General features: G+C 40.0%; 1 protein-coding gene and 1 non-coding gene across 3 annotated transcripts in view; one reads left to right on the top strand and one right to left on the bottom strand.

Annotated features, from left to right (window-relative positions):
- MTFR1 (mitochondrial fission regulator 1) overlaps nucleotides 1-22,174 on the bottom strand; it is a 67,187-nt gene that overhangs the window by 14,926 nt on the left and 30,087 nt on the right. The gene's annotated exons all lie outside the window — the stretch shown is intronic.
- On the top strand, nucleotides 19,775-19,881 carry LOC132413412 (U6 spliceosomal RNA). The gene has a single exon (XR_009516711.1). It is a non-coding gene; the product is annotated as a U6 spliceosomal RNA (small nuclear RNA).

Genomic DNA, 22,174 nt, shown 5'->3' with positions numbered 1-22,174 from the left:
GTCTAATCCCATGAACATTTACACTTCAATACCCAGAACTGGAACGAGATAATAGGGCGATTTGGATTAAGAGATCAACTACAAGGCATGTTTGAACAGCTTCCTTTCTTTAAGATATCCTCCAGCCAAAATACACTGTAAGAGGAAATTAACCGATACTTAACAGCAAACTACACTGTTTAAGAAAAATAAGAATTAAGCTTCTACCTCTCCCCATAACTCCTCCAGATGAATTCTATCCTTTTGTTTTTGCATCTACTGAGAATTAAGGGATAAGCACTCATTAATCTTGAAAACCAGTGTGCCAGGGTAAGAGGAAAAAAGTTTAGGACCTTTAGCAAAACGATTTAAGTGACAGTGTCAGATCATCTATATTTTATATGTCTATACTATTTTTATAACTTTGGTATAGATTCTGCATTTCCCTGCTATGGGTTGACAGCTATGGGTTCAAACAAATTATAGGAAATGTGGAAGTTTAAATGTGGATTTTTAGAAGCTGGAAAAGGAAAATAATCTTGAAATGATCATGCATTCTCAAAGACACAGAAAGATTTGACATTTACAGAAGCTTGAGAACCAAAGGCAAAAAAATAAAGAAAAAGAGTTGCTCTGTAATATTCTTATATATGGAAAAGCTTAGGTTTTATGAAAATTCTCATACATGTCCCTTCCTTTAAAACTATAAACACACACACACCCTTTTCCCACAGACATCTGTTTTATAAGGCAGTCTACAAATAACTCGTTCTCAGAACCAATCTGTTTTGCCATCCTTCGGAATACAAGGCTATTAAAGAGCTAGAATATAGAGGCAAAAGTAATCCAAACTAAGAAATGCTCTTTTCCACTAAATCTGTGTATAATTCAGAGAAATTTTAAGTAAACAAATATAAAAACAAAAAGAACAAAAGAGGCGTCAAGTATGGATGTCCCAAAAGCAGAAGACAAACAGCCAAAGTATGATCATTTCTTAAAAATACTGTCTGCCGCAGACCTACTAGAGAATGGACTTGAGGATACGGGGAGGGGGAAGGGTAAGCTGGGATGAAGTGAGAGAGTGGCATGGACATATGTACGCTACCAAACGTAAAACAGATAGCTAGTGGGAAGCAGCCACATAGCACCGGGAGATCAGCTCGGTGGTTTGTGACCACCTAGAGGGGTCGGATAGGGAGGGTGGGAGGGAGACACAAGAGGGAGGGGATATGGGGATATATGTATACGTATAGCTGATTCACTTTGTTATAAAGCAGAAACTAACACACCATTGTAAAGCAATTATACTCCAATAAAGATGTTTAAAAAAAAATACGGTCTGCATACTGACTTGTGCTGGCGAGACTTCTACCCTTTTTGTTTGATTTGGCTCTGAAGTGCCTGTGGCACAAGGGTGCAGGCTCCCCTTCAGAGTACCATCCACACGAAGTGTCTGGCTCGCTTACCTTTTCAATGTTAGTATCAAGGGCGGCCACTCTGAAGTACAACATACACAGACACGAAGGGCTTTTTAAGCTCCACTGACTATTTTAAAGAAAATCCTCAATTAAATACAATGTACCTCTTGGGTCCTTTCCCCTTACCTCACAGTTAATGAAAACAAAATCTGAGATTCTTTTAAATGAGCCCAGTGCCCTATGAAAGGTGGTATTCCCCGGATGACTTTTATTGAGTCTCCCTCACTGTTTTAGTTGAGAGAATAGCTTAGAAAGGTACAGAAATACATGTTACTGTCAATAGGGTGCGGAGAAGGGAGGACAACTCGTAATGTAGTTCCCTGAAAGCACAAAGTTGGGTAGAAAGCTAACAATATTTTTCAAAGTGAGCAAATAGCTAGATAAAGACAACTGGACTAGGGAAATTATTCTGAGGGAAGTAATCCATGAAAGGACTATAGTGGGGAATAGTCAGGACTGTCATGAGGCTGCAGACCCAGATGACTAGTGGGATTCATCGCCTATTCTAGATTCTGTTCAACACAAGTCTCTTGTTTTGTAATTTAAAAGCTGGATCTTGGGCTTCCCTGGTGGCGCAGTGGTTGACAGTCTGCCTGCCGATGCAGGGGACACAGGTTCATGCCCCGGTCTGGGAGGATCCCGCATGCCGCGGAGCAGCTGGGCCCGTGAGCCACAGCCACTGAGCCTGCGCGTCCAGAGCCTGTGCTCCGCAAGGGGAGAGGCCACAGCAGTGAGACGCCCGTGTACCGCAAAAAAAAAAAAAAAAGCTGGATCTTCCTGTAAGTGATATTTAGTGGCAATCACATTTCTTCCTTGAATGCAGTACTGTACTGATGTGCATTATTAGTTAATGTCTAGTGTTAAATACTTAAGATTAAAATGGGAATGAATAACACCTGCTGTTTGCTGTGCTGTGAGTAGGAAACCGTCTTGCCCTGATCCTTTGTGTCTCCTGGTGTACACTTGCACCTATGGCGCTGTGGCCAGCCAGCCTGCTTGCTTGCTGAGTCATTTCCTTTGGAGTCTTGTTACTTACTGTCATCCTCTGTGAGGTTGGGGTTCTTCCCTGACACTCCTTAAAAAACAGCACATTTCATTTTACACTTGATATCTTTAGTCAAAGCCTTCAGTCTCACTTTATTCACTATTCTTATATCAGATTTTTGTAAATACATTCATCTTAATTCATTAGATTACAAACATTCTGGTATAAGAAAAAGGGCTACCTCAAATACTTTCAAATCCTACGAACCTGTAAATTCTTATTTAATACATACTCAGCTTGATATGTACGTGGGCACTAAGAATTAAGAATTAGATACAATTAGAAATTCACGTATTAATAAAGAATGAACAAAGTGGAGTTAAACTTGAAACATTTCAATATTCCTTAAATAATGTTCTACTCCAGGGAGAAAATATGTGCAAATGATGGGACCGACAAGGGTTTAGTTTCCAAAATATACGAACAGCTCATAAAACTCAACAACAAAAACACAACCCAAATGAAAAATGGGCAGAAGACCTAAATAGACATTTCTCCAAAGATGACATACAGATGGGTCAACAGGCACATGGAAAGATGTTCAACATCCCTTATTATTAAAGAAATGCAAATCAAAACTACAATGAGATACCACCTCACATCAGTCAGAATGGCCATCATTAAAAAGTCTACAAATAACAAATGCTGGAGGGACTTCCCTGGTGGTCCAGTGGTAAAGAATCCGCCTTCCAATGCAGGGGACGTGGGTTTGATTCCTGGTCAGGGAACTAAGATCCCACATGCTGCAGGGCAACTAAGCCCACGCGCCGCAACTACTGAGCTTGTGCGCCTCAATGGGAGAGCCTGTGTGCCACAAACTACATAGCCCATGCTCCCTGGAGCCCGCACACCACAACTAGAGAGAAGCCCACGTGCTGCAACTAACACCCAACATGGCCAAAAATAAATAAATACATACATACATAAATGCTGGAGAGGGTGTGGAGAAAAGGGGATCCTCCTACACTGTTGGTGGGAATGTAAATTGGTGCAGCCACTACATAAAACAGTATGGAGGTTCCTTAAAAAACTAAAAATAGAGCTGACACATGATCCAGCAATGCCACTCCTGGGCATATATCCAGAGAAAACTCTAATTCAAAAAGATACACGCACCCCTATGTTCATAGCAGCACTATTCACAATAGTCAAGCCATAGAAACAGCCTAAATGCCCATCAACAGATGAATGGATAAAAAAGATGTGGTATATATATACAATGGAATACTACTCAGCCATAAAAAAAGAATGAAATAATGCCATTTGCTGCAAAATGGGTGGACCTAGAGGTTATCATACTAAGTGATGTCAGAAAGAGAAAGACAAATACCATATGACATCACTTATACATGGAATCTAAAATATGACACAAATGAACTATCTATGAAACAGAAACAGACTCACAAGAGATCAGACTTGTGGTTGCCAAGGGGGAGAGGGGGTGAGGAAGGGATGGAGTGGGAATTTGGGGTTAGCAGATACAAAATGGTATATATAGAATGGATAAACAACAGGGTCCTACGGTATAGCACAGGGAGCTATATTCAATATCCTGGGACAAACCATAATGGAAAAGAATGTAAAAAAGAATGTATGTATAACTGAATCACTTCGCTATACGGCAGAAATTAACACATTGTAAATCAACTATACATCAATTAAAAAAATAAAATTTTTTTTAAATATTCGACTCCAAAAGCAATCAAAAACTTGATGACAGGGGCTTCCCTGGTGGCACAGTGGTTAAGAATCCAGCTGCCAATGCAGGGGACACGCGTTTGAGCCCTGGTCTGGGAAGATCTCACATGCCGTGGAGCAACTAAGCCAGTGCACCACAACTACTGAGTCTGCACTCTAGAGCCACGAGCCACAACTACTGAAACACGTGGGCCTAGAGCCCATGCTCCACAACAAGAGAAGCCACTGCAGTGAGAAGCCTGCACACCAGAACGAAGAGCAGCCCCCACTTGACGCAACTAGAGAAAGCCCGCGTGCAGCAACGAAGACCCAACACGGCCAAAAATAAATAAAATAAATTTATTTTAAACACAAAACTTGATGACAATGCCTATGATGTCTGCTAGAAGCCACATAGATTATACTCTTTAATTTCATCACACATAGTGCAAATGTCATGCTGTGTCTATGTCCAAAGACTACACATTCTCCATAGGCTACTATTATGAAAGAGAACAAGTTAATTATCTGAGACAAGACTCTCAGTTATACTGATTCTTTCAAAGGATCTCAATGCTTCTTATAAAAATGAAGATTTCTTTCCAATCCTGGGGCCATTCTGTTAATTCAAAGGGAAATAAAAACGTGTACAGAACAGAAAACAAAATGAGGACTTACTTGTGCATGGCACTGTGCTATAAGTTTTCTCATGGTATCTTTCAAAATTCTCCTCTCAAAGTAGGTATTGGTGCTTCCAATTTAGAGATGAGAAAACTGAAGTTCAGTGTATTTGAAAAAAAAAATCAATTGTACAATAACCAATTAAGGACTCATGTGTATGCCACTTTCCCAGAGAGATAATACCGTAACATTGTAACCAACAGTTACAGAAATGCCGTCAACAAATTTCAAGGGGGAAATAAGAAACAAATATATTGAATAGCTTTGGCTTTCATATAAATATAAATGTGACAGGCAGGGAAACACTCAAATGGCAATACGTAAATCTTGAAAGTACTCTACTTCATATTATGTTTTTAAGATTTAAGTTACAGTTATGAGTTAAGTTACAAATTTAAGCTATAAAATATTGCCATGGAAATGCAGTTAATATCAAAATGACAGATGAAAAAAGACTCAAACTGCCTGGTAAGAGTACTAGTATTAAATAATTGTCAAGACAAAGTAAAATTCCATCAGCTCTCATCCTTCTATTTTGTCCTATTGATTAAAATACATGATATGGTAAATCTGCTATCTCATCAATCTGTACAAAACACACTTTATCTGGTATGTGAAACTGACCAAGTAGAGCTTCCTCAAAGCTCCCGTCCTTAGGAAGATGGTGAGACTCAGATGTGTCAGCCTGTTTATCAGGATATCAGCCACAGGAACGTAACACAGAGTACCTTTCCCAGCCATCTAGATTTATTATATACATCCACAGTTAATCACAACTGATGCAAAAGGTGATACAGCACCACACAGCAAAATAAAAAGTCTGCCCAATCTCTCTAGTCACATGGGCCGTGTCATTAACCTTGGAACTCTGGGACCACTTCCCACCTGTCTGTCGACTTCCTCCTCCAGAGCATTGCACACTTCTCACTTTGTTTCCTTCTCACTTTGTTCAGGTTCAGATTATCTTTACCTAGAATGCTTCTAGGCACCTTTTCAAAGATCCTTTAGCCAATTACTTTCAACATCATAGACAAAATCCATCATCCAAATCCATTATGCCAACTCAATTACTCTATAATCACAATCCCCATAATAGCTACCCCATAATGTCATATCAAGTACAAACATGACATTTGTGTTAAAAGCCCTTTAGAGACTTTTCTAGGAAGATGGAGCAGATGAACTTTTCACTATTCTTCCTCCTAACTACAACTATAATCTCTGGACATCATATATAAAACAAATGTAAGAAGACTTTCGGACTTACCCGGTGGTGTGGTGGTTAAGAATCCGCCTGCCAATGCAGGGGACACGGGTTCAATCCCTGGTCTGGGAAGATCCCACATGCTGCGGGGCAACTAAGCCCACATGCCACAACTACTGAGCCCGTGCACCACAACTACTGAGCCTGCGCTCTAGAGCCCGTGAGCCACAACTACCGAGCCCACATGCCACAACTACTGAAGCCTGCATGCTGTAGGGCCCATGTGCCACAACTACTGAAGCTCACACACCTAGAGCCCATGCTCTGCAACAAGAGAAGCCACCACAATGAGCAGCCCATGCACCGCAACGAAGAGTAGCCCCCACTTGCTGCAACTAGAGAAAGCCTGCATGTAGCAACAAAGACCCAATGCAGGGGCTTCCCTGCTGGTGCAGTGATTAAGAATCCACCTGCCAATGCAGGGGACATGGGTTCGTGCCCTGGTCTGGGAAGATCCCACACGCCACAGAGCAACTAAGCCCGTGCGCCACAACTACTGAGGCTGCATGCCTAGAGCCCATGCTCCACAACAAGAGAAGCCACTGCAGTGAGAAGCCCGTGCACTGCAACAAAGAGTAGCCCCTGCTTGCTGCAACTAGAGAAAGCCCACGCACAGCAATGAAGACCCAACGCAGCCAAAAAATAATTAATTTTTAAAAGAAAGACAATACAGCAGAAAAATAAAGTTAAAAAAAAAAAAACCAAGAAAAAGTCCAAAAAAAAATAAAACAGGCAGAGAAGACAGACTGAGTTGGACCTTGGGATCCAAAAGAGAAAAAAAAAAAAAAAAAACCTCAGCCTAGGAGTGAGTTCCTTGAGTTTCCTTTTACCTCATATATCCCAGACTGGGCGCTGGAGTAACAGGTAACCCAGAAATGCCAATGGATGCAGGGGAAAAAGTCTCAACAAAAGCCTGCTCTCTTAGCCAAAGGACCAAGAAAGGGGCAGCCTCCCACAATAGATAACATATAAAATAACTGCTCTACTCCAGCCAACATCACAGAAAATGCTGCGGCCCCACCTCCACCAAGGCTAACTTCCCTCCTTTCTAGGCTGTAATGAGATGCCTCAAACCCTACAAGATGGTGTCAGAGAAAGCAGGGACTTACTCACCTCCCTTTAAGACGGTGGAGACAATCTGGGGTGGGGTGTGGGGGCAGAATTACACCCCATCCAGCATCAATGAAGCAGCCTCCCCTATCTGCTAGGATGGTGCCCCAGGAGGCCTCGTGGGGAGTTGGGGCACCCACCACCACCCAGCAGTAATATGCCCAGCAGTAAAATGGAGCACTGCCCTGGGGGTGACTGGAGGCCGAGTGGGAAACCTGGACTCTGCTCGCACCTGGTAGTAACAAGATGGCACACACTCCTCCCTTGCTGTTAGTGAAAGCCAGCTAAAAGAAAAAGCTGAAACAAGATCCAAAGTCTCAGATACTCAAAATATCTAGATTTCAGTAAAATCACTCTTCATGCCAAGACCCAAAAAGAACACAAACTGAATGGAAAACGACAATCAGTAGATGCCAACTCTGAGATGACAAGAGATGTTTGAATTATCTGACAGATTTTAAAGCAGCTACAATAAAAAGGCTTCAATGAGCATTTAGCAGCACTCTTGAAACAAATGAAAATAATAGTCTCAGCAAAAAAAAAAAAAAAAAAGGGGGTGGGGGTGGGGAACCAAATAAAACTTTTAGAACCAAAAAGTAAAATAACTGAAATAACACAACGGATAGGAACAAAAGCAGAATGGAGAAGACAGAGGGAAGAATCAGTGAACTCAGAGACAGAACAACAGAAATTATCCAATCTGGAAAACAAAAAATGAACCAACTAGGGGAAAACATGAGCAGAGTCTCGGTGACCTGTGTGGCTACAACAGAAAATCTAATAATTGTGGCATCAGGGTCCCAGAAGGAGAGGAGTAAAACGGCAAGGCTGAAAAAGTACTTTAAAAAAATAATGGCAGGGCTTCGTTCCAGCCTGATGGGCGTCGAAGGCAGGCCAGTCTGTGGCCAAACAACGAGGCCACATTACAGCACGACAGTGACTGCGACCACGCTGTGGGCCCCAGACAGGCGAGGAGACAAGACGGCCTCCTACTCTTGGAGGGCACACACAAGGTCTTGTGTGCACTAGAACCAAGGAAAAAGCAGTGACTTCAGAGGAGCCTGGGCCAGACCTACCTGCTGGTCTTAGAGGGTCTCCTGGGGAGGTGAGGAGGGCTGTAGGTCACTGTGGAGACGAGGACACTGGTGACAGAGGTACCAGGGAGTACTCATTAGCGTGAGCTCTCCTGGAGGCTGCCATTTTGACACCAAGTCCTGGGCCATCCAACAGCCTGTAGGCTTCAGTGCTGGGACACCTCACACCAAACGACCAACAGGGTGAAAACACACCACACGCATCAGCAGACAGGCTGCCTAAGTCTTTCTGAGCCCACAGCCACATCTAAACACGCCCCTTGACATGGCCCTACCCACGAGAGGGACAAACCCACCAGTGGGCAGGCACCAGTCCTTCCAGCCAGGAAGCCTGCACAAGCCTCTAGACCAGCCTCACCCACCAGGGGGCAGACACCAGACGCAAGAGGAACTACTATCCTGCAGCCTGCAGAACAGAGACTGCAAACACAGAAAGACTGACAAAATGAGACAGCAGAGGAATATGTTCCAGACAAAGGAACAAGATAAAACCCCAGAAGAACAACTAAGGTAAGTGCAGATAGGCAATATACCTGGAAAAGAATTCAGAGTAATGATAGTAAAGATGATCCAAGATCTCGGAAAAAGAATGGAGGCACGGACTCAGAAGATACAAGAAATGCTTAACAAAGAGCTAGAAGATGTAAAGAACAAACAATTGAACAATAACTGGAATCACAAATACACTAGAAGAAATCAATAGCAGAATAAATGAGGGAGAAGAACATATAAGTGAGCTGGAAGACAGAATGGTAGAAATCACTGCTGCAGAGCAGAATAAAGAAAAAAGAATGAAAAGAAATGAGGACAGTTTAAGAGACCTCTGGGACAACATGAATCACACCAACATTCACATTATAGAGGTCCCAGAAGAAGAGAGAGAGAAACGGCCTAAGAAAATATTTGAAGAGATAAAGCTGAAAACTTCCCTAATGTGGAACAGGAAACAGTCACCCTAGTCCAGGAAGCACAGAGAGTCCCATACAGGATAAACCCAAGGAGGAACACACCAAGACACAAATTATTCAAACTGACAAAAATTGAAGACACAGAGAAAATATTAATATTAAAAGCAACAAGGGAAAGGCAACAAATAACATACAAGGGAATCCCCATAAGGTTATCAGCTGATTTTTCAGCAGAAACACTGCAGGCCAGAAGGAAGTGGCACAATATATTTAAAGTGATGAAAGGGAAAAACCTACAACCAAGAATACTCTACCCAGCAAGGATCCTGTTCAGATTCGACAGAGAAATCAAAAGCTTTACAGACAAGCAAAAGCTAACAGAATTCAGCACCACCAAACCACTTTTACAACAAATGCTAAAGGAACTTCCCTAGGTGGAAAAGAAAAAGCCACAACTACAAACAAGAAAATTACGAATGGGAAAGCTCACCAGTAAAGACAAAAATACAATAAAGGTAGGAAATCATCCACACACAAATCTGATATCAAAGCTAGTAATCTTGAGGAGAGTACAAATGCAGGATATTGGTAATGCATTTGAAATAAGAGAGCAGGAACTTAAAACAGTCTTGTATACACATACTATGAGGTTTTGCTATACCAAACCCTCATAGTAACCACAAACCAAAAATCTACAATAGATATACACACAAAAAAGAAAGAGGAACCCAAACATAACACTGAAGATAGTCATCAAATCACAAGAAAACAAAAAAATAGAAGTGAAGAAAAAAGACCTACAAAACCAAATCCAAAACAATTAACAAAATGACAATAAGAACATATGTATCAGTAATTACCTTAAATGTAAATGGATTAAATGCTCCAACCAAAAGACACAGACTGGCTGAATGGATACAAAAACAAGCCCCGTATAATATACTGTCTACAAGAGACGCACTTCAGACCTAGGGACACATATGGACTAAAAGTGAGGGGACAGAAAAAGATATTCCACGCAAATGGAAATCAAAAGAAAGCTGCAATAGAAATACTCTTATTAGACAAAATAGACTTTAACATAAAGTCTGTCACAAGAGACAAAGAAGGACACTACATAATAATCAAGGGATCAATCCAAGAAGATATAACAATTGTAAATATATATGGATCCAACAAAAAAGCATCTCAAAATATAAGGCAAATACCAACAGCAGGATGAAAGTAAAAGAATAGAAAAAGATATATTATGCAAACATTAACCAAAAAACAACCAAACAGTTCTGACTACATTAATATTAAATAAAGTAGACTTAAGAGCAAACAAAATTATCAGGGACAGAAAGGGACATTATATTACAGTAAAAAGATAAAAGACACAGCAAGCCTAAATATGTATGCACCAAACAAGAGACCTCCAAAAAATGAAAAGAGCTGACAGAAAAGAAAGGAAAAATACACAAATCCACAAATACAGTGGGAGACTTCAACACCCCCTTTTCAACAACTGCTAGAATAGAAAATCAAGAATGATACAGAAGAATTTAGCAACACCATCAACCAACAACTTCTATTTAACATTTATAGGACATTCCACTAACAACAAGAGTACACATTCTTTTCTAATACCCATAGAACATAAACCAAAATGGCCCATATCCTTGGGCCATTAAAAAAACCTCAACAAGGCTTCCCTGGTGGCACAGTGGTTGAGAGTCCGCCTGCCGATGCAGGGGACACAGGTTCGTGCCCCGGTCCGGGAAGATCCCACATGCCGTGGAGCAGCTGGGCCTGTGAGCCATGGCCGCTGAGCCTGCGTGTCCGGAGCCTGTGCTCCACAACGGGAGAGGCCACAACAGTGAGGCCCGCGTACCGCAAAAAAAAAAAACAAAAAAAAACCTCAAAAAATTTTTTTTAAAAAATGGAAATACACCCTTCAACAACAACACAGGGGTTAGGGGCTCCAACCCTCCCCGTGGTCCAAAATCTGCATATAAATTATAGTCCGCCCTCTATATCTACAGTTCCTCAGTATCCACAGTTCTGCACCTGCAGATTCAACCAACCTCAAATTGTGTAGGACTATAGTACTTACTACAGAAAAAAATCTGCATGTAAGTGGGAACGCACAGTCCAAACCTGTGTTATTCAAGGATCAACTGTACAGTTTGTGTCCTCTGACCACAAAAGAATCAAACTAGAACTCAATAACCAAAAAATAATAGCAAAATTTCCAAATATTTTGAAACCAAACAACAAACTTCTAACTTCAACAGTTAAAAGAAGTTTTCTCAAGGGAAATTTAAAAATACAATGAACTGAATTAAAATAAATATATCAAAACTTGTGGGATGCAGCTAAAAGCAATGTTGAGAAGGAAATTTACAGCACTAAATGCTTACATCAGAAAAAGAGGATTTGGTTCAGGAAGGTGGAGTAGAAGGACACGCTCTCACTCCCCTTCCAAGAGCACCGGAATCACAACTAACTGCTGAACAATCATAGACAGGAAGATTGTCGACAGGAAGACTCTGGAACTCACCAGAAAAGATACCCCACATCCAAAGACAAAGGAGAAGCCACAATGAGAGGGGAGGGGGTGGGGCACAATCACAATAAAATCAAATCCCATAACTGCTGGGTGGGTGACTCACAAACTGGACAACACTTATACCACAGATGTCCACCCACTGTAGTGAAGGTTCTGAGCCCCACGTCAGGCTTCCCAACCTGGGGGTCCGGCAACGGGAGAAGGAATTCCTAGAGAATCAGACTTTGAAGGCTAGCAGGATTTGATTACAGGACTTCAACAGGACCGGGGGAAACAGGCTCCACTCAGGGAGCACACACCAAGTAGTGTGCGCATCAGGACCCAGGGGAAGGAGCAGCGACCCCAGGGGAGACTGAACCAGACCTACCTGCTACTGTTGGAGGGTCTCCTGAAGAGGTTGGGGGTGGCTGTGTCTCGCTATGAGAACAAGGACACTGGCAGCGGAAGTTCTGGGAAGTACTCCTTGGCTTGAGCCCTCCCAGAGTCTGCCACTGGCCCCACCAAAGAGCCCGGGTAGACTCCAGTGTTGAATTGCCTAAGGCCAAACAACCAACAGGGAGGGAACCCAGCCCCACCCCATCAGCAGACAAGCGGATTAAACTTTTACTGAGCTCTGCCCACCAGAGCAACAGCCAGCTCTACAGAAAACTTGCACAAGCCTCTTAGATAGCCTCATCCTCCAGAGAGCAGACAGCAGAAGCAAGAAGAACTACAATCCTGCAGCCTGTGGAACAAAAACCACATTCACAGAACGATAGACAAGATGAAAAGGCAGAGGGCTATGTACCAGATGAGGGAACAATATAAAACCCCGGAAAAACAGCTAAATGAAGTGGAGATAGGCAACCTTCCAGAAAAAGAATTCAGAATAATGATAGTGAAGATGATCCAGGACCTCGGGAAAAGAATGGAGGCAAAGATCGAGAAGATGCAAGAAATGTTTAACAAAGACCTAGAAGAATCAAAGAACAAACAAACAGAGATGAACAATACAATAACTGAAAAGAAAAATACACTAGAAGGAATCAACAGCAGAATAACTGAGGCAGAAGAACGGATAAGCGACCTGGAAGACAATGGTGGAATTCACTGCTGTGGGACAGAATAAAGAAAAAAGAATGAAAAGAAATGAAGACAGCCTTAGAGACCTCTGGGACAACATTAAACGCAACAACATTCGCATTATAGGGGTCCCAGAAGGAGAAGGGATAGAGAAGTGACCCGAGAAATATTTGAAGAGGTTATAGTTGAAAACTTCCCTAACATGGGAAAGAAAATAGCCATCCATGTCCAGGAAGCGCAGAGTCCCATACAGGAGAAACCCAAGGAGAAACACACCGAGACACATAGTAATCAAATTGGCAAAAATATAAAGACAAAGTATTGAAAGCAGCAAGGGAAAAACGACAAATAACATACAAGGGAACTCCCATAAGGTTAAGAGCTGATTTCTCAGCAGAAACTACAAACCAGAAGGGAGTGGCATGATATACTTAAAATGATGAAAGGGAAGAACCTACAACCAAGATTACTCTACCTGGCAAGGATCTCATTCAGATTCGAGGGAGAAATCAAAAGCTTTACAGACAAGCAAAAGCTAAGAGAATTCAGCACCACCAAACCAGCTCTACAACAAATGCTAAAGAAACTTCTCTAAGTGGAACACAAGAGAAAAGGACCTACAAAAACAAACCCAAAACAATTAAGAAAATGGTAATAGGAACATACATATCGATAATTACCTTAAACATGATTGGATTAAATGCTCAACCAAAAGACACAGGCTCACTGAATGGATACAAAAACAAGACCCATATATATGCTGTCTACAAGAGACACACTTCAGACCTACGGAGATACAGACAGAAAGTGAGGGGATGGAAAAAGATATGCCATGCAAATGGAAATCAAAAGCTGGAGTAGCAAAACTCATATCAGATAAAATAGACTTTAAAATAAAGAATGTTACAAGAGACAAGGAAGGACACTACGTAATGATTAAGGAATCAATCCAAGAAGAAGATATAACAATTATAAGTATATATGCACCCAACATAGGAGCACCTCAATACATGAGGCAACTGCCAACAGCTATAAAAGAGGAAATGGACAGTAACACCATAAAAGTGGGGGACTTTAACACCTCACTTACACCAATGGACACATGATCCAAACAGAAAATTAATAAGCAAACACAAGCTTTAAATGACACAATAGACCAGATAGATTTAATTGATATTTATAGGACATTCCATCCAAAAACAGCAGATTACACTTTCTCCTCAAGTGCGCATGGAATATTCCCCAGGATAGATCACATCTTGCGTCACAAATCAAGCCTCAGTAAATTTAAGAAAACTGAAATCATATCAAGCATCTTTTCTGACCACAACGCTATGAGATTAGAAATCAATTACAGGGGAAAAAATGTAAAAAAACACAAACACATGGAGGGTAAACAATATGTTACTAAAAAAACAAGAGATCACTGAAGAAATCAAAGAGGAAATCAAAAAATACCTAGAGACAAATGATAATGAAAACACGACAATCCAAAACCTATGGGACGCAGCAAAAGCAGTTCTAAGAGGGAAGTTTATAGCAATACAAGCTTACTTCAAGAAACAAGAAAAAACTCAAACAACCTAACCTTACACGTAAAGGAAATAGAGAAAGAAGAACAAACAAAACCCAAAGTTAGCAGAAGGAAAGAAATCATAAAGATGAGAGCAGAAATAAATGAAATAGAAACAAAGAAAACAATAGCAAAGATCAATAAAACTAAAAGCTGGTTCTTTGAGAAGATAAACAAAATTGATAAACCATTAGCCAGACTCATCAAGAAAAGGAGGGAGAGGACTCAAATCAATAAAATTAGGAATGAAAAAGGAGAAGTTACAACAGACACAGCAGAAATACAAAGCATCCTAAGAGACTACTACAAGCAACTCTATGCCAATAAAATGGACAACCTGGAAGAAATGGACAAATTCTTAGAAAGGTATAACCTTCCAAGACTGAACCAAGAAGAAACAGAAAATATGAACAGACAAATCACAAGTAATGAAATTGAAACTGTGATTAAAAATCTTCCAACAAACAAAAGCCCAGGACCAGATGGCTTCACAGGTGAATTCTCTCAAACATTTAGAGAGCTAACACCCATCCTTCTCAAACTCTTCCAAAAAATTGCAGAGGAAGGAATACTCCCAAACTCATTCTATGAGGCCACCATCACCCTGATACCAAAACCAGACAAAGATACTACAAAAAAAGAAAATTACAGACCAATATCACGGATGAATATAGATGCAAAAATCCTCAACAAAATACTAGCAAACAGAATCCAACAACACATTAAAAGGATCATACACCATGATCAAGTGTGATTTATCCCAGGGATGCAACGATTCTTCAATACATGCAAATCAATCAATGTGATACACCATATTAACAAATTGAAGAATAAAAACCATATGACCATCTCAATGCAGAAAAAGCTTCTGACAAAATTCAATACCCATTTATGATAAAAAGTCTCCAGAAAGTGGGCATAGAGGGAACCTACCTCAACATAATAAAGGCCATGTACAACAGCAAACATCATTCTCAATGGTGAAAAACTGAAAGCATTTCTTCTAAGATCAGGAATAAGACAAGGATGTCCACTCTCACCACTATTATTCAACATTGTTTTGGAAGTCCTAGCCACAGCAATCAGAGAAGAAAAAGAAATAAAAGGAATCCAAATCAGAAAAGTAAAACTGTCACTGTTTGCAGATGACATGATACTATACATAGAGAATCCTAACGATGCCACCAGAAAACTACTAGAGCTAATGAATGAATGTGGTAAAGTTGCAGGATACAAAATTAATGCACAGAAATCTCTTGCATTCCTATACACTAATGATGAAAAACCTGAAAGAGAAATTAAGGGAAAACACTCCCATTTACCACTGCAACAAAAAGAATAAAATGCCTAGGAATAAACCTACCTAGGGAGACAAAAGACCTGTATGCAGAAAACTATAAGACACTGATGAAAGAAATTAAAGATGATACAGATAGAGAGATATAACATTTTCTTGGATTGGAAGAATCAACATTGCAAAAATGACGATACTACCCAAAGCAATCTACAGATTCAATGCAATCCCTATCAAATTACCAATGGCATGTTGTTACAGAACTACAACAAAAAACCTTAAAATGTGTATGGAGACATAAAAGACCCCGAATAGCCAAAGCGGTCTTGAGGGAAAAAAACGGGAGCTGGAGGAATCAGACTCCCTGACATCAGACTATACTACAAAGCTACAGTAATCAAGACAATATGGTACTGGCACAAAAACAGAAATACAGATCAATGGCACAGGATAGAAAGCCCAGAGATAAACCCACACACCTATGGTCAACTAATCTACGACAAAGGAGGCAAGGATATACAATGGAGGAAAGTCTCTTCAATAACAGACTGGGGTGGTGGTGTGATGAATTGGGAGATTGGGATTGACATATATACACTAATATGTATAAAATGGATAACTAATAAGAACCTGCTGTATAAAATATAAATAAAATAAAATTCAAAATAAAGAGAAAGTCTCAAATTAATAATATCAACTCTCACCCAAAGAACCTAGAAAAAGAGCAAAATAAACTCAAAAGTAAGCAGAAGGAAGAAAATAATAGGAGCAGAAATCAATAAAATTGAAAACCAAAAAAAAGAAAAAAAAGAAAAATCAATGAAAGAGAAAGCTTGTTCTTTGAAAAGATTAATAAAATTGACAAATATTTAAAAAAGAGAAGGCATAAATTACTAACATCAGGAATGAAACGGGATATATTATTAAAGACCACGTAGCTATCAAAAGCATAATAAGGAAATACTACAAACAATTCTATACACATAAATCTAACCAGTTAGATGAAATGGACCAATTAATTGAAAAATACAAAACTACTACATCTCTTCCAATATGAAATTCGTAAGACAGTCACATAACTATTAAGGAACTTGAACTCATAATTTTAAAAACACGCCAAAACTCAATTCCACCTATGGCCAATTAATCTATGACAAAGGAGGCAAGACTATACAACGGAGAAAAGTCTCTTCAATAAATGGTACTGGGAAAACCAGATAGTTAAATGTAAAAAAATGAAATTAGAACATTCTTTCACACCCTACACAAAAATAAACTCAAAATGGATTAAAGGCCTAAATGTAAAGCCAGACACTATAAAACTCTTAGAGGAAAACATAGGCACAACACCCTTTGACATAAATTGCACAGCAATATCTTTTTCAATCAGTCTCCCAGAGTAACAGAAATAAAAACAGAAATAAACAAATGGAACCTAATTAAACTCAAAAGTGTTTGTACAGCAAAGGAAACCATAAACAAAACAAAAAGACAACCCACACAATGGGAGAAAATATTTGCAAACGAAGCAACCAGAAAGGGAGTAGTATCCAAAGTATACAAGCAGCTCATGTAGCTCAAAATACAAAAAAACACCCAACCCAATCAAAAAATGGGCAGAAGACCTAAGAAGACATTTCTCCAAAGAAGACATACAGATGGCCAAGAAGCACATGAAAAGATGCTCAACATCACTAATTATTAGAGAAAGGCAAATCAAAACTACAGTAAGATATCACCTCACTCCAGTGAGAATGGCCCTCAATCAAAAAATCTGCAAACAATAAATGCTGGAGAGGGTGTGGAGAAAAGAGAACCCTCCTACACTGTTGGTGGAAATGTAAATTGGTACAGCCAGTATAGAGAACAGTATGGAGGTTCCTTAAAAAAACTAAAAATAGAGCTACCATAAGATCCAGCAATCCCACTCCTGGGCATATAACCAGAGAAAAACATACACGCACCCCAGTGTTCACTGCAGGCACTGTTTACAATAGCCAAGACATGGAAGCAACCTAAATGTCCATCGACAGATGAATGGATAAAGAAGATGTGGTACATATGCACAATGGAATGTTACTCAACCATAAAAAGAATAAAATAATGCCATTTGCAGCAACATGGATGGACCTGGAGATTATCATACTAAGTGAAGTAACTCAGACAGAGACAGATATGATATTTGTCTTTCTCTGTCTGGCTTACTTCACTTAATATCATATGATATCGCTTATATGCGGAATCTAAAATGAACTTATAAAACAGAAACAGACTCACAGACTTAGAGAATGAACTTACAGTTATCAGTGGTGAAGGGTGGGAGGAAGGGATAGACTGGGAGTTTGGGATTGACAGGTACACACTGCTATGTTTAAAATAAAATGCCTTTCTGTATGTATAAATAGATAGATAGACAGACAGACAAATAAATAAATCTCATCAAAAAGAAATCAACAGGTCCGGATGGTTCACTGGATAATTCTCCTAAATGTTTAAAGAATTAACACCAGTTCTATACAATCTCTTCAGAAAATAGATAGCTTCATTTTTTGAAGCTAGTATTACTCTGACACCAAAACCAGACAAACAATCAGAAAGTTAATTGTAAAACATAAAACTATAAACTTGAAAAAAACAAAAACAGGAGAAAAATCCAAAGGATCTAACATAGGCACAGAGTTCTTACACTGACACCAAAAGCATGATCCGTAAAAGGGAAAAACAAATGAATTAAAATATAAAACTTTTGCTCTGTGAAAGACCCTGTTAAATAGATGAAAAGATAAGATTTAACTTGTCCTATTTGCCCTACATTTGGGAGAAAATGTTTACAAACCCACACCTCTGAAAAATGACTCATACCTAGCATATATAAAGAACTCGCAAAAGAAAACCAAATTAGAAAATGGGCAAAAGACGTGAAGAGACATTTTATTCAAAAGCATATGAAGATGGCAAACATATGAAACGATGTTCAACATTATTAGCCAATAAGGAAACACAAATTAAAATGAGATGTACAATACACACCTATTAGAATGGCCAAAAAAAAAAGGAAAAAAGTAACATCATCAAATGCTGGTGAGGAAGCAGAGAAGCTGGATTAGCCATACACTGCTGGTGGGAATGTAAAATAATGCAGCCATTCTGGAAAATAGTGTGTCAGTTTTTTAAAACTAAACATGCAACTACCTTACGACTCATATAAACCAACAATTGCCCTCATGGGCATTTATTCCAGAGAAATGAAAACCTATGCTGGCTCAAAATCCTGTACACGTTTACATTAACTTTACCTATAAAAGCCAAGAACTGGAATCAATCCAGATGTCCATCAACTGGTGCATGGTTAAACATGTGGTCCATCCATACCAAGGAATACTACTCAGTACTAAAAGGGAAGGAACTGCTGATACACACAGCAATCTGGATGAATCACTAGAGATTATGCTTAGTGAAAAAAGCCAGTCCCAAAAGGTTGTATATTGTATGATTCAATTTATATAACTATCTTGAAATGACAAAATTGTGAAAATGGAGAACAGATAAGTGATTGCCATTAAGGAGGGGTTAGAGATGGAAGTGAAGTGGGTGTGGCCATAACAGGGCCACAGGAGGGGTTCCTGTAGTATGGAAATGTTCTGCATCTTGACTTAACCAGTGTCAATATCCTAGGTGTGATAGTGTACCATGTTTTGCAGGATGTCACCACTGGAGAAAACTGGGTAAAGGGTACAGGAAATGCTTCTGTATTCTTTCTTGTAACTGCATGTGAAGAATCTACAATTATCTCAAGAAGTTTAATCAAAAAAATAAAATAAACATCTTAAAAAAGAAAGGCTAGGGCTTCCCTGATGGCGCAATGGTTGAGAGTCCGCCTGCAGATGCAGGGGACACGGGTTTGTACCCCGGTCCGGGAAGATCCCACATGCCGCGAAGCGACTAGGTCCGTGACCCACGGCCACCAAGCCTGCGCGTCCGGAGCCTGTGCTCCGCAACGGGAGAGGCCACAACAGTGAGAGGCCCGCATATCGAAAGAAAAAAAATAAATAAAGGCTGTGCTCGCTTCGGCAGCTCATATACTAAAATTGGAACGATACAGAGAAGATTAGCATGGCCCCTGCGGAAGGATGACACGCAAATTCGTGAAGCATTCCATATTTTTTTCCAATGCAGGGGTTGCGGGTTCGATCCTTGGTCAGGGAGCTAGGATCCCACATGCCTTGCAGCCAAAAAACCAAAACATAAAACAGTAGCAGTATTGCAACAAATTCAAAAAAGACTTAAAAAAAAAAAAAAGGCTCTTTACCTGCTAATCCTGCAATAATCTGGCCTGTTCATCTACTGCTATGTCCTCACTCCTACTTGTCATTCAAATCAAATTCCTTTTTTGCTCTTGGATTACTTAATTCTTATTTTATTCAGCTAATACCACTCAAATGAAATTACTCTCTAGCTAAAGTCAATGATAATCTTTCAAATGCAAAACAAAATGGAAACTTGCTAGGTTTTTGGTTTACCTAGCCTCTAAGTATCTGACACTGATGGAAGTTTACTCTACTTCCCTGAAGATCTCCTACCTCTGCTTCCATGACAACACTCTCTGATGGTTCTCCTTCCGCCTCTTGAGCTACTTCTGGCAGGTAGGGGAGTCCCTTCTTTCTCTTTCTTTTTTTTCTCCTGATTTACTTCCAAATGCCAGCTTTATCCAGGATACAAATGCTCTTCATGTCTTATATATGCTCCTTGAGTACTCTGGGTACCAGCCATTCTATCCACATGTTGAAGTGCAAGCATTCTTTATCAATATCTAGCTACATAAACTGTCTCTAGAGCAATGTCAACGTCCCACAGGAAGCTCAAACACAGCATATTCCACATTGGACTACCTCTTACTCCCACCCTCCAGAAAGAAATCTGTTTTCCTATATTCTTATTAATTGTTCCACCATTCTCATATCCTAGCCAAAAACCTGGGGGTTATCCTAGACTCTTCCTTTCTCAACCCCAATACCCAAAAAGGTTCTTAAAAAAGTTTAACATTCTTCTGAGTATCCCTTGATTTTGTCCTTTTTCTCCATGCCTTCTGTCGGTTTCTTAATTTAGTCACACTCTTATCATCTCTTATTTAGCCTATTTCCTGACTTGGCTCCCTTCTATTCTTTACACTGTTTACAAGGAAATTTAACTAAAATACAAATTTGATATTATTACTATGATGCTTAAATTTCTTCCACCGCTCTACAGTGCTTTCAGGAAAAAGTGTAAACTTCTTAGCCTAACATGTATGACCTTTAAATCTCGACCTACTTTCCATATTCTTCTCCTACAGCTTACCCTTCCCTGCCACTCTCTAGCCTCATGGAGCCATTTGGAGTTTCCCGAACATGCCATGTGGCCTCCTGATTGGTACCTTTAATCACATTCATTTTACCTGGAATACAGCCTTCCTAGCTCAGTGGCTCCTACTGCCCCTCAGCACTCAGCTCTATCATCCACCCCCCTGAGAAGCCTTGCTGAACCTCTCATCCCACAGTGGCCTTCTGTATTCACTTAGTAGTCTTTCCAGTATCACTCTTATTTAGTTTTGTAATCTCCTCTAGCAAGTATTTCCAAGTATTCCTGGAAAGCTGGGACTGTGTCTTATTTTATCTATGTATCCTTGATGCCTAATAAGAAGAGTTGAATAAGCTAAATAGGTGTTTATTAGATTGAAGAGTAGTCAATAATTTACTCAGGCTCTATCAAATAAATGAAAGCACTTCTGTAACTCTTGCATACTGTCTCCTTTGAATCAAAACTCATCCTGAAGCCAGGACATGAAACCAACCTAAATGTCCATCGACAGACGAATGGATAAAGAAGATGTGGCACATTTATACAATGGAATATTACTCAGCCATAAAAAGAAACGAAACAGAGTTATTTGTAGTGAGGTGGATGGACCTAGAGTCTGTCATACAGAGTGAAGTAAGTCAGAAAGGGAAAAACAAACGCCGTATGCTAACACATATATGGAATCTAAGAAAAAAAAAGGGTACTGATGAACCTAGTGGCAGGGCAGGAATAAAGACGTAGATGTAGAGAATGGACTTGAGGACACGGAGTGGGAAAGGGGAAGTTGGGGTGAAGTGAGTGTAGCATCAACATATATATACTACCGAATGTAAAATAGTTAGCTAGTGGGAAGCAGCCGCATAGCACAGAGAGATCAGCTCGGTGCTCTGTGATGACCTGGAGGGGTGGGATAGGGAGGGTGGGAGGGAGGCTCAAGAGGGAGGGGATATGGGGATGTATGTATGCATATGGCTGATTCACTTTGCTGTACAACAGAAACTAATAACACAGTATTGTGAAGCAATTATACTCCAATGAAGATCTATTAAAAAAAAAACTATCTTGACTATACAAATTTCCTAATATGATCCACGGTGATTCCTCTGCCTCAATAAGACCAT

Source organism: Delphinus delphis, chromosome 17 (genome assembly GCF_949987515.2).
Source record: "Delphinus delphis chromosome 17, mDelDel1.2, whole genome shotgun sequence".
Classification (NCBI taxonomy): Eukaryota; Metazoa; Chordata; class Mammalia; order Artiodactyla; family Delphinidae; genus Delphinus; species Delphinus delphis.
The sequence above is the reverse complement of the archived record's forward strand: the minus strand, read 5'-3'. Positions and strand labels throughout refer to the sequence as shown.